Source organism: Odocoileus virginianus, chromosome 21 (assembly GCF_023699985.2).
Source record: "Odocoileus virginianus isolate 20LAN1187 ecotype Illinois chromosome 21, Ovbor_1.2, whole genome shotgun sequence".
Taxonomy (NCBI): Eukaryota; Metazoa; Chordata; class Mammalia; order Artiodactyla; family Cervidae; genus Odocoileus; species Odocoileus virginianus.
This window is the reverse complement of record NC_069694.1, coordinates 55,886,035-55,898,626: the sequence shown is the minus strand read 5'-3', so window position 1 is coordinate 55,898,626 and position 12,592 is coordinate 55,886,035. Positions and strand designations below refer to the sequence as shown.

General features: G+C 42.7%; 1 long non-coding RNA gene across 1 annotated transcript in view; it reads left to right on the top strand.

Annotated features, from left to right (window-relative positions):
- The first annotated feature begins 1,953 nt into the window (after window positions 1–1,953).
- The window catches only part of LOC139030250 (uncharacterized), a 28,353-nt gene continuing 17,714 nt past the window's right edge, over window positions 1,954–12,592 (top strand). Inside the window, exon 1 of the long non-coding RNA XR_011482560.1 lies at window positions 1,954–3,254. This is a non-coding gene — a long non-coding RNA (uncharacterized lncRNA). The remainder of the gene's footprint in view (window positions 3,255–12,592) is intronic.

Below are 12,592 nucleotides of genomic sequence, written 5' to 3'. Positions count from 1 at the left end.
GTGATCACTTTTGTCATCTGCTTCTAACACTGACGAGACCTTCATGGTTCCTCAGTCTCCATGGATCCTTCGTGGTTCCTCAAAGGTGATCTGCTGCTGCCTTATAAGAAGTAATGATGAGGACACTTGTCCCTTCTCTCGGTCTCTAGCTCTGACCTCATTCATTTAAATTCTGAGGTTGACTCCTGACAGAGCTTCAGTTTACATTCTACCTCACCTATATCTCCTTGCCTGCACTTGTAAGGCTAAGTCACTTCAGTCGTGTCCGACTCTTTGCGACCCTGGGACTGTGGCCCACCAGGCTCTTCTGTCCACAAGATTCTCCAGGCCAGAAAACTGGTGTGGGTTGCCATGCTCTCCTCCGGGGATATTTCCAACCCAGGGATCGGACCTGCATCTCTTACATCTCCCACATTGGCAGGCAGGTTCTTTACCACTAGCTCCACCCGGGAAGCCCGCTATAACTCCTTAGTTATAATTTATTTGAGGCTCATTAAGTAGTGATAATGGCAGAGAAACCTGATGAAAGATTTTTATTTCTAAATATCTAAATAAATTCCTAAGTTTATTTCAAAATATAAAGTTTTTAAATAATGAAACTTTTTTCTTTAATAATAATGACATCCCTGAATAACTTTGACATTTCCTAGTTTTCTAACTACTGTGCTGGTAAAGACAACTAAGATACTGGGAAACAAAAAAATTAACCTATACCATGTAATGGAAAGTTGTTTGTTTGTTTTATATATATATATAATGTACTCATTCATTTCAGCTTTGTTTTTTAAAATTGGTTTATTTTTTGGCTGTGACGGGTCTTCGTTGCTGCACGCAAGCTTTTCTCTAGTCTCTGCAAGCAGGGGCTACTCTTCACAGACTCCTCATTGCAGTGGCTTTTTTTGTGAGACTCAGGCTCTGGGCACATGGGCTTCAGTAGCTGCGGTGCGTGGAATTGGTAGTTGCAGCTTGCAGGCTCTAGAATGCCGGCTCAGTAGTCGAGGTGCATGGTGTAGTTGCTCCGCGGCAGGCGGGGTCTTCCCAGACCAAGAGTGGAACCGGTGTGCCCTGCATCACAAGGTGGACTCTTACCCGCTGGACCACCGGGGGAGCCTGGGGCTTTTGATGTATTTTTGAATTCCAGTGGATTGTTTTTGCTCATTTTTCATAAATTTCTGACATTAGGTACTCAAACTAAATTCACAAAAACCTATCAAGTTTACTAAACATATTTATGATTTTTTTTGTAAAATAAAGCCTGCATATTACATGAGAGCAATTCTTACCTGGCTTCTAGGCAGTTTCTATTGATTGTGGAAGGCCAAGAACCCTGGTTGGTATCAAAATTCCTGTGGTATATAGTGATCATTCAATGAAAGGTAATGATTATATTTTTAAAAAAAGAAGAAGAAGAAATAAATTCCTGGGAATCAGGAGACCTTGTCCTGGAATTGCTTCTATTGTGTGATTCTAAACAGGTCACATAACTTCTCTGGGATTTGGTTTCCTCATCAGTGATGGGAGAGGATTGAATTATGTGATCTCTCTTCCCTTCCAGTCTTACACTGGAATAGCCTCACACTATTTTAAGGCCTCTGGGATGTGTGTTGTGGAAATAAATGCACAAACTGAAATCCAGGTATATATATCCCTACTTCCATTTTTACTTTTTTATTGTTACTTTCAGTACTTAGCTCAAAATGAGGATCAAAGTAAATTCTTTTAGGTTATTCATCTTTTGTTATTCCAAAGGCACACCCAAACGTGGGTCAGTGAGAAAAATGTTCAAACATTTGTAAACAATCAACTGTCCTAATGTGAAGGCCAACCAAGCAGAATCCTAAACAGGGCAAGGCAATGAAAACAGTCTTAAGTTCTGGCTTGGACTCCAAGGGTTCAGAATTAAGTTTCTTTGTTAACTGTATCCTTTTTATCTCCCTTCCTTTTGCAGCAGTGTTTTATTGCTTAAGGCAAAAATGGTGTGGAAAGATAGTGCAACTGACTCACTGAAACATAAATCTCGGCACAATGATTTAAGCACTGTGACTTCGCATTGGGCTAATACCAGGTAGGGTGATGGGCACCTTGACTCAATGTCAGACTGCACAATCTGTGAAGGGCAACCTGGTGTTCTGAGTGCCCAGACCAAGCCTGCTGCTAAAAACAACTTAAAATGTTGGTTGAAAAAAATCTTGATTGCATTCATGGGCTGGACTGCCCAGCCATGAAATCAAAGAAGGTGGTAAACCAGAGAAAGCAGCAGAGGAGTACATCTTTTGAGTTTATTTCCTGACTTGAATGAACTGAAGAGTCGAGTTTTGTATCTTCACGATTTTATGAGGCTGGGTAACACCCAGAGGGGAAAGAATGACACCTTTACTGGTAACCTGGCAGGAAAGGGAAATCTGGAGAAGTGGAAAAATGTCTCCCAGGAACTTTCAAATGGAGTGGTCAGCCCTAGAGCTGTGTGCTTTGAATATTTCTTCCTTTGTTTCCATAAAATCCTTTGTCAAGTTCAATTTTCTCAGCAATATTTTTCTGTGAAGTGGATTCATTATTTTGTGTGTGACTGAGGAAGCTATTGGGGAGCTCAAAGAGAAGGACCAGGAGACAGATGAAATCTGAGTTGCATTTACACATGATCTCCTAATTTAGGCTGCCAATGATACTTTTTCAACTATACGGGAAAGGAAGTGAAGATTTAATGAACTGAGTGAAAACAGAAAGGCTGTTTTCTCTAAAAACTCCGTATGACTTTAGGGTAGTGCCGCTTAATCCAGACGCCACAAACTGGGAAGAGAATCATCCTTTGGTCTTTGGCCTATACCTGGGCATCCTCTGTGGAGGAAATGCACAGCAGCCCTTTTGAGCCCACAGTCCTGAGCAGCCCTGAGCCACAGTACAAGGTCTGACAGTAAGAGAGGCATGCGTGTCGGGAGATGTACTGTGGACATGTAGACTTGCTATTGTTAGCCTGGAGGAAATGGCAAGACTGAGAGTCTAAGAAACTTGCTCAGGGTCGCAAAGCAAGGAAGTGACGGAACTAGGATTTGAACCCAGGCCACCTGACTGCAGAATCAGGTTCCTCACCACTGTACTAGATCCTAGAGGACAGGTTCTAGAAATCAGACACCTGAAATGTTGCCAGGCTCCACAACTGTATGCCATAGACTGTAAGCTCCATGGAAGTGAGCTGGACAAGGCAAGGAGTATGTGTCTGCTCTGCTCTTCACTGTACACTCAGCAGCTGTTAAATGGTAGGTATTCAGTAAATATTTATAGAATGAGTACAATGAGATGTATCAGGGTGTCTTCTCTCATCCAGACTGGAATTCTCTTCTCTGTACAAGTCCATAGGATGTACAAGTCAGAGCAGAAGTATTTTTAAATTGTTGTTTTCCTTTGAAGGATAAAAGAGAATGATCTCTAATAAACTCATAGGGATTAAAGGAATATGACACAACGTACCAACTTTATAAGTGAGCAACCAGACCCAGAGTGGCAAGGCAGTCTGCCAAGGTCACACCATCCATAAGGACTAGGATGGCGTTAGAGGGAATCTGCCAAGGTCGCACCATCCGTAAGGACTAGGATGGTGTTAGAAAAGGCAAACCAAACGTGTCAGGGAGCAGTGACTGAGAGAGAGAGAAAGAGAGAGGTCATCTCTATAACTAGTTTGTTCAAAATGTAAAAATCATGAAATCTAGAAAAGCAGTTATCCTAATTTCATCACACGTGTAAGTTATGTGTCATTGAAAACATTAATGTGTTATTTAAATTACATAATGGGAGCAGTGGTGGACCCATAGTTTTTTATGTGCTTGGGACCTAGGAAGATCTAAATCCTACCCAAACCAGAACTAGGAACTGGACTCAGACAGCTTCTCCTCCTCCCACCCCACAACTGTCAGTCTATGCATTCCTCTTGAAGCCGAGCAGGACCCTGCAAGGCCCTCCTGGGTCCAAGAGCCCCTCCATGCCTTCCATTTCTTGTTTGCAGAAAAAGGCTTCGGTCTCATAGGCCTTCCCTGAGTCCCAAGGTGCAGATTCGAGCAGTTACTAATTAGGTAAGTGAGAATGCAGAAACAAAGAAAAAGCAGACAATAAAAAATAGTTCAGTGATAAAACACAATCCTCAACCTTATGATGGTGGAAGCTTGAAAAGAGTCTTTTAGCACTCTGGATCTAGTTGCTCATATATAAAGTTGGTGTGTCATAGTCCTCTAATCTCTAATTTCTCCTCAAGGGATACCCATATCAATCCAGCTCACAGCTTTGAGTTATTCTGCAGGAACAAAGACCCCCACCCAGATGGAGGGTGATGACTTCACGCTGCATACAAGCTAGTAGACTCCAGACTGGTCAGTACCAAGCTGATGACTGAGATTCCTGAAACACCACCCTGTTACCTCACCACCAACCAAATCAGAAGGAAGTCATGCACCCTGCACCCCTCACCCCAAGGTTGCCTTTAAAATTCTTCCCTGAAAGCCATCAGAGTTCCAGCCTTCTGAGTTGGAGCCACCTGTTCTTGCTTGGCTCTGGCAGTAAACCTTTCTCCGCTCTAAACTCAAATGTTTCTATTTGCTTGGCCTCTCTGTGCAACAGGCACGCAAACCTGGGTTCAACACCACTCTTTCTCCTTTTTGTCACATGGAGCTCTGGTGTCAGGGCCTGGCTGGATTCTGAAGGAAATGCTGAAGGAGGGGTGGGGTACAGAGAAGGAATGTGGATGATAGCTTCCCAGCCCATCATTCCTTTCCTTTTGCACCGGGAGGCCACACATGACACGAGGAAGAACTGGACTCATTAATCATGTTCTTTGTCATATGTCCTTCCCTTTTCTCTTGCTTCTAACTTCCCTCTTCCCCTCACTTCCCAACCACAACAAACATGTTTTGCTCTGAAGTTTCAGACAGATCATAAGATTGGTGTGAGCCTGATGACACTGAGGAAGCTAGTGTGATGCATTTTCTGTTGGTAGCTCAGCACCATGGTATTCTGCTGTTCCTGAAGTATTTGTTGTCTTTCTTTTCCTTCCTTGTTTTCTAGTTCACTTCTCTTTTAGGGGGCCTGGGTGATAGGAAAGGAGAGAGACAATAGGAAACTCTCGATCAGAGGCCCCACCCTCTTTCTCTATCCCAGGGGAGGACTGAGCCTCTCCCATTCAATGTTCAAGAGGAAGCATGTACCACCTGGCAAACCCTCCCAAATCACTATTGACTTTTCTTTAAGCTTTGTTTGCAAAAATCCATGACCATAGATAATTATCTAGGTCTTGGAACCAGAGGTGACTCCAAGTTTTGTGGCACCTGTTGTTCAGTCACTCAGTTGTGTCTGACTCTTTGTGACCCCATGAACTGCAGCATGCCAGGCTGTCCTGTCCTTCACTGTCTTCTAGAGTTTGCTCAAACTCTAGAATCCAGCCATCTCATCCTCTGTCATCCCCTTCTCCTCCTGCGCTCAATCTTCCCCAGCATCAGGGTCTTTTTCAGTTAGTCCACTCTTCACATCAGATGGCCAGAGTATTGGAGTTTCAGCTTTAGCATCAGTCCTTCCAGTGAGTATTCAGAGTTGATTTCCTTTTGGATTGACTGGTTGGATCTCCTTGCAGTCCAAGGCACTCTCCAGAGTCTTCTCCAGCACAGCTTCTCCAGTTCAAAAACATCACTTCTTCAGCACTCAGCTTTCTTTATGGTCCAAATCTCACATCCATACATTACCACTGGAAAAACCATAGCTTTGAGTATAAGGACCTTTGTTGGCAAAGTGATGTCTGTGCTTTTTAATATGCTATCTAGTTTTGTCATAGCTTTCCTTCCAAGGAGCAAGTGTCTTTTAATTTCATGGCTGCAGTCACTGTCCACAGTGATTTTGGAGCCCAAGAAAATAAAATTTGTCACTGTTTTCAAATTTCCCCCCATCTATTTGCCATGAAGTGATGGGACTGGATGCCATGATCTTAGTTTTTTGAATGTTGAGTTTTAAACTGGCTTTTTCACTCTCCTTTTTCACTCCCATCAAAAAGGGAGTAAAATGCTTTCTGCCATTCAGGTTCCTGTGGAGCCTAAAATATGTCCAGATTTGGCTCCCCCCACCCTTTAAGAAAATAAAGACATAAAGTTAAAAATATAAAATTAGCACAGAACTTTAGAAGGGACCTCTATAAATCAAGTCCCTTAAACTACATGAAACTAGCTTAAAGTATATTATCTTCAGGCTAAATCTTTGGAATGCTTTTGACTTTTAAACTGAAAGGTTTTATTTTGTGAAAGTTATGAGGACAACGATTGTTTTATCTACCTTTTCCTCTTCTCCAATATTTAGCCATAGCACCTACTACTGGTAGATCATAAGTGACTGAAGTAGCTCAGTCGTGTCCGACTCTTTGTGACCCCATGGACTATAACCTACCAAGCTCCTCTTTCCATGGGATTCTCCAGGCAAGGTACTGGAGTGGGTTTCCATTTCCTTCTCCAGAGGATCTTCCCGATCCAGGGATCGAACCCGGGTCTCCCTCACTGCAGGCAGACGCTTTACCATCTGAGCCACCAGGGAAGCCATAAGTACTGGTCCATAAATTGTGTTGTCAATGAAACAATCTGATAGGCAACCATCATGCTAGGCTGATAGGATCACTATAACAAAGTTCTCTGGAAAATTTTTGGCCCTGGAAGTGGTGGGGACATAGGCACTAAAGGTCTGTTTTATTTGAGGCAGAGGCAGAGTAATCACAAAAAGCTTCAGAGACAAGTTGATCTGTGAGTTGAAACATGAAAGATGGGTGAAGGTGTGGGGATAGTGTTGAAAGGCATTTAAAGCAGGGAGAGAAGTATGAGCTGGAGGTTGCTGTCTGAAACCACATAAGGAGTTCGTGGAATTGTAAGCAGTTTGGTATGGGTGGAGTATGAAGCACTAGAGACGAAGGTTTATTAGCCAAAGGTAAGACTGAAAGCAAAGAAAAGGTGAAATACCTGTGGGCTTCACAGGAGTTAGGACTTTAGCCTGTGCACCGTGGGGAGCTGTTGATGGCTTTAAAGCAGGAAAAGTACATGATGTGCATTTTTTGCAACATTATTCTGGCACTTGTATGATAAACAGATTGAGGCTGTGGCAGTGAGATGCTTCAGACCCCGTTTCAGCGAAGGGCGATGATATGTGGGTGCTTAGTCACTCAGTCACGTCCAGCTCTTTGCGACCCCACGGACTGTGTGATTCTCCAGGCGAGAATACTGCAATGGGTTGCCAGGCCCTCCTCCAGGGGATCTTCCCAACCCAGGGATCAAACCCAGGTCTCCCACATTGCAGGCAGATTCCTTACTGCCTGAGCCACCAGGGAAGGAAGATGGGGGGCTGATCAAATGCTGTGACAATGGCTGTGGCAGGGCAGGCAGATAACTAGGGACGCTAAGGAGGGGACTCACAGCGTTTAGTGATTAACGTGCTGACTAAGCATTGGGGTAAGAGAAAACTAGAGCAATGATTCTAGTCCTGGCAGAGGTAGTTGGATGGATGGTGGTGGAACCAGGCACCTAGGGAGACATGTAGGAGAATGAGCAGGCTATGGGGCAAAAGGAAGTGAAGTCTATTTAAATCCGTGATGTTTGAGAATCACTCAAATAGTCAAGTCTAGTGTGATTCAGGGCTTAAGCGGATGGGATCATTGAGTCAGTCTTGGATATGGATCATCTGTCACCACAGTGAGGCAGCTGTAATTGGGTTACTCAGGGAGAGCCTTCAGAAAGAGGAGAGCCGGGGTGGGCTCGGAGCGCTCACGTAAAGAACAGGCAAAGGCATTTCCATGTCTGCTCTGCTGAAAGTTTTGGGTGCCTGCTGCCTGTCAAACGGCACAGGTGGTCCCGCGGTAGTTCCAAGGTGCTCTATCAGACTCTTCTCTTCTCTGGCTGAGAAATCCTGAGCTGCGTCCTGGTTGAATCCTACCTAATTCTCACATAGAGGAAATTTCCTCATTTCCCCGCTGTGTCTACTATATCCAGTACATATCACAATTTATTTTAATAGGTGGCGATGGTGGTGGTTTAGTTGTTAAGTCATGTCTGATTCTTTGTGACCCCATGGACTGTAGCCCACCAGGCTCCTCTGTCCATGGGATTTTCTGGGCAAGAATATTGGCGCAAGTTGGCATTTTCTTCTCTGGGGGACATTCCCCACCTAGGGATCAAACTCGGGCCTCCTGCATTGCAGGCAGGTTCTTTACCAGCTGAGCCACCAGGGAAGTCCCATTTTAATAGGTGGTTTTATTTTTTTGTCTCCCACTCTAGTTGGGAGCTCCATGTAAGCAGGGAGTTGTAGTTCCCATGTTTACTCCAGTGCCTGGCTCGTTATAGATGGTCAGTAACAGTCTCCAAAGTGGGCGACTGTGGATGGAAGCGGGTGTCTGCAGGTGATGGCTCCTGGAGAAGAGAGCCAAACGGGGATCCAGTCCATCCCCCTGGGGGAAGTCCTTGCTGAGCGACAGTCTCCACTCGGTGCCCGGCACATAATGTGGTTTCTACAATGGCATTCGTAATAAGGAAAGTTACTTTACTTCAGCAGCAGAACTGTCATTTATTAAAAGCCAGTGTTTAATAAATCCTATTATGTCATGTTTGGAGAGCTGTGTTTGTGTCCTGTTGATTTTGTTTAGAAGTAAGTAGGATTTCATTACTTTCCTGGCAGGTCACTACTTTTTCTTTATACAGATATTAAAAGGCCAGTTTCTGGACTCAGACTGCCTGGATTTGCATCCTGAATCTGCCGTTTACACATTTGAGACCTTGGGGAGATATTGACCGTTCTGTGCCTTACTTTCCTCATCTGTAACATGGAGGTCACAATAGTAGCTTCTTTATAGAGTGATTGTTTCGGGAATTATATAGCTTAATATGTAAACAAAGTGTGACACATGGTAAGCAATCCCAATGGCTATTAGCTATTCTTATTGTTACCTGGTGGTTCATTTACTTTAAGAGCCATTTTCTCCAAAGTTTAAAATCTCCATTCTTAACATCAGTTCAATATATCTGAACATGAAACTCCCTTTTCCTCTCCTAAATTTATTTCTCACTTCAGTCTTCCTCATCTCAGTAAAAATTATGCCATCCAAACAATGATTCAAACCATAAAATCTAAAAATAAACTGTAATGCCTCCCTTTCTTTTTCTGCCCACGTCTAATAAAACATTTCCAAGACCTGGTGAGTCTGTCTCCTAAATATAACTAAAATCTGTCTGTGTTTCTTCCATCTCCAGTGACTCCACTTTAACTATTATTTGCCTGGATTTCAGCAAGGGCTCCCTAGTTAGGCCTCCTACTTTCACCCTGGTCCTGCTTCAGTTCAGTTCCTTCATTTTAAAATGCAGAAGTCAGATCAGTTCCACTGACTTGGAACTCTTCCCTAGCCCCCCAGTGGTTTTTAGGGGGAAATTCTAATTGCTTATTATAGCCTACAAAGCATGTGAAGCATTCATGAGCTGTGATTGCCCTGCCTCTACAAACATTTCACCAGTGTGGCAAGGGCCACATAAACCTCTCTCTTTCCTTGACCATAACGATTTATTGCTTTCTTCTCTACTGCCTGAATGCTCTGACTAACTCTGCCTAGAGAAGGAAATGGCAATCCACTCCAGTGTTCTTGCCTGGAAAATCCCATGGACAGAGGAGCCTGATGGGCTACAGTCCCGGCCACAACTCAGGGACTGAACACAGGTCTTTACCAGGCTAGACATCTTATCCTCTGAGATCTTCATTGGAATAGTAAGTGCTTGGAAAAGGTTCTCCTAACCCCTCTTTCTACGATGGCCTTCCACAGTTACTCTCTCACTTCTCTGCTATCAGTTACTTCCCTGACATTTATTGTTTGCGTGTTACTTTTTGTTAGCTGCATTTCTTGGTAGAAGTAGTTCCATGATGGCAGGAATCTTATCTACCTTTTTTGTTTTTTTTTTAAAATCACTATAACCCCTGAGCCTAGCAGAGTACCTAGCCCAAAGAAATATAATAAATATCTGTTGAAGGACCAAAAACTTGAATGGAAGCTATTGGGGCAAAAATTGGAAATGAAGAAGCCATAGTACTCTCAGTTTATTCATTCAACAAGCATGTATTGAAGACCTACTTTGAGTCATCCATATGATTTGTTAGATGTTAGAATGAAAGATGAGCAAGTCATTGTCTCCAATACTGAGTATAAATGAAATATCACAGAAATGCAGAGGAGGAAGTTTGGAGAATGAAATACTTTACTGAGTGATATTTGAGCTGCTTCTTGAAGGATGAACAGGTTCACAGGCTAGGAAAAGAGAACGCATTTTAGTCAGAGGGAAGAGTATACTGAAGACAAGAGGAAAGCGCCTGAACCACAGGGTTATAGAAATGGATTATTAACCAGCTAGAGCAGTGGTAGGAGCTGGAGCAGGAAGGAAGCTAGATTGGTGCTTGGTAAGGTAGAGCTGGGCCTTCAGGAAAACGAGATAACCAGCTTGAAGGGTTTAAGTAGTTCAACATTAACAGATGATATGAGTCTTAGAAATATAATTATAATAGAAAATAATGGAACCAGAGACAGAGAGACATAGTATGATGTCTGATGCTATTTTAATAGTTCAGGTAACAGATGATGAGGACCCAGCCTTGTGTAAGAGCACTAGGAGTAAGCAAAATGCTTTTGCACTCCATTGGGCATTTTGTCCTAGCTGGGTCTCAGTTTTCTTCCTGCAGAATGAGAGTTTTGACTAGATAATTGCTATGATCCTTTTCTGCATACTGAACACATATATGCCTTAGAATTTGTCTTTTGTTGTAAATTTGCTATCTAGTTTCCCAAACGTGTAGAGGTCACGCCATCTACATCTTTCTATCACATATGTATAGATAAGTGCAAACAGAATGGACTGTGGAACAGGAAGGCCCAAATTCAAGTCCTTGATCTACCATCTTCTGTTAGTATGATCCTGTCAGTTACTGATGCATTCTGTACCTCAGTTTGTTCATCTGTAAACAAGGATATTAACAGTATCAAGTATTAAAAGTGAGGAGCCTTAACAGATAATAGAGTTAAAAGTGTATAGGATTTGGTACATTGCCAGTATGTATAAAGGGTGATCATCATCATCAGTCTTTCTACTTAACAGAGTAATTATCACCTAAAAATACTGTATTCCTGATGAGTGATTGACTAAATGCAGTGAAAGAGAATATGTCAAATCTCTATTTTTTTCTTGATTATTGAATGAGATTAATTCTGTGAATAAATGGTCCATCTAGTCAAGGCTGTGGTTTTTCCAGTAGTCATGTATGGATGTGAGACTTGGACTATAAATAAAGCTGAGCACAGAAGAACTGATGCTTTTGAACTGTGGTGTTGGAGAAAACTCTTGAGAGTCCCTTGGACTACAAGGAGATCCAACCAGTCCATCCTAAAGGAAATCAGTCCTGGGTGTTCATTGGAAGGACTGATGTTGAAGCTGAAACTCCAATATTTTGGCCACCTAATGTGAAGAGCTGACTCATTTGAAAAGACCCTGATGTTGGGAAAGATTGAAGGCAGGAGGAGAAGGAGACGACAGAGGATGAGATTGTTAGATGGCATCACCGACTCAATGGACATGAGTTTGAGTAAACTCCGGGAGTTGGTGATGGATAGGGAGGCCTGGTGTCCTATGGTTTATGGGGTCACAAAGAGTCAGACACAACTGAGTGACTGAACTGATAACTGATACTGTGAATAAATAAGCAGAGTGACAATATACAGCCTTGACATACTCTTTTCCCAATTTTGAACCAGTCCGTTGTTCCATGTCTGGTTCTAACTGTCTTGACCAGCATACAGGTCTCCCAAGAGGCAGGTAATGTGGTCTGGTATTCCCATCTGTTTAAGAATTTTCCAGTTTGTTGTGATCCACACAGTCAAAGGCTTTAGAATAGTCAATGAAGCAGAAGTTGATGTTTTTCTGGAACTCTCTTGCTTTTTCTATGATCCAGCGGATGTTGGCAATTTTATCTTTGGCCCTTCTGCCTTTTCTAAATCCAGCTTGAACATCTGGAAGTTCTTGGTTCACATACTGTTAAAGCCTTGCCTGGAGAATTTTGAGAATTACTGGTTTAGCTTGGGAAAGGAGTATGTCAAGACTGTATATTGTCACCGGCTTATTTAACTTACATGAAGAGTACATCATGTGAAATGCCAGGCTGGATGAAGCACTGGCTGGAATCAAGATTGCCAGGAAAAATATCAATAACCTCAGATATGCAAATAACACTACCCTTATGGCACAAAGCAAAGAGGATCTGAGGAGCTTCTTCATGAAGGTGAAAGAGGAGAATGAAAAAGCTGGCTTAAAACTCAACATTCAAACAACAAAGATCATGTTATCCTATCCAATCACTTCATGGCAAATAGATGGGGAAACAACAGAAACAGTGGGAGACTTTATTTTCTTTGGCTCCAAAAATCACTGCAGATGGTGACTGTAGCCTGAAATTAAAAGACACTTGCTTCTTGGAAGAAAAGCTATGACCAACCTACACAGCATATTAAAAAGCAGAGACATTACTTTGCCGATAAATGTCTGTATAGTCAAAGCTATGGTTTTTC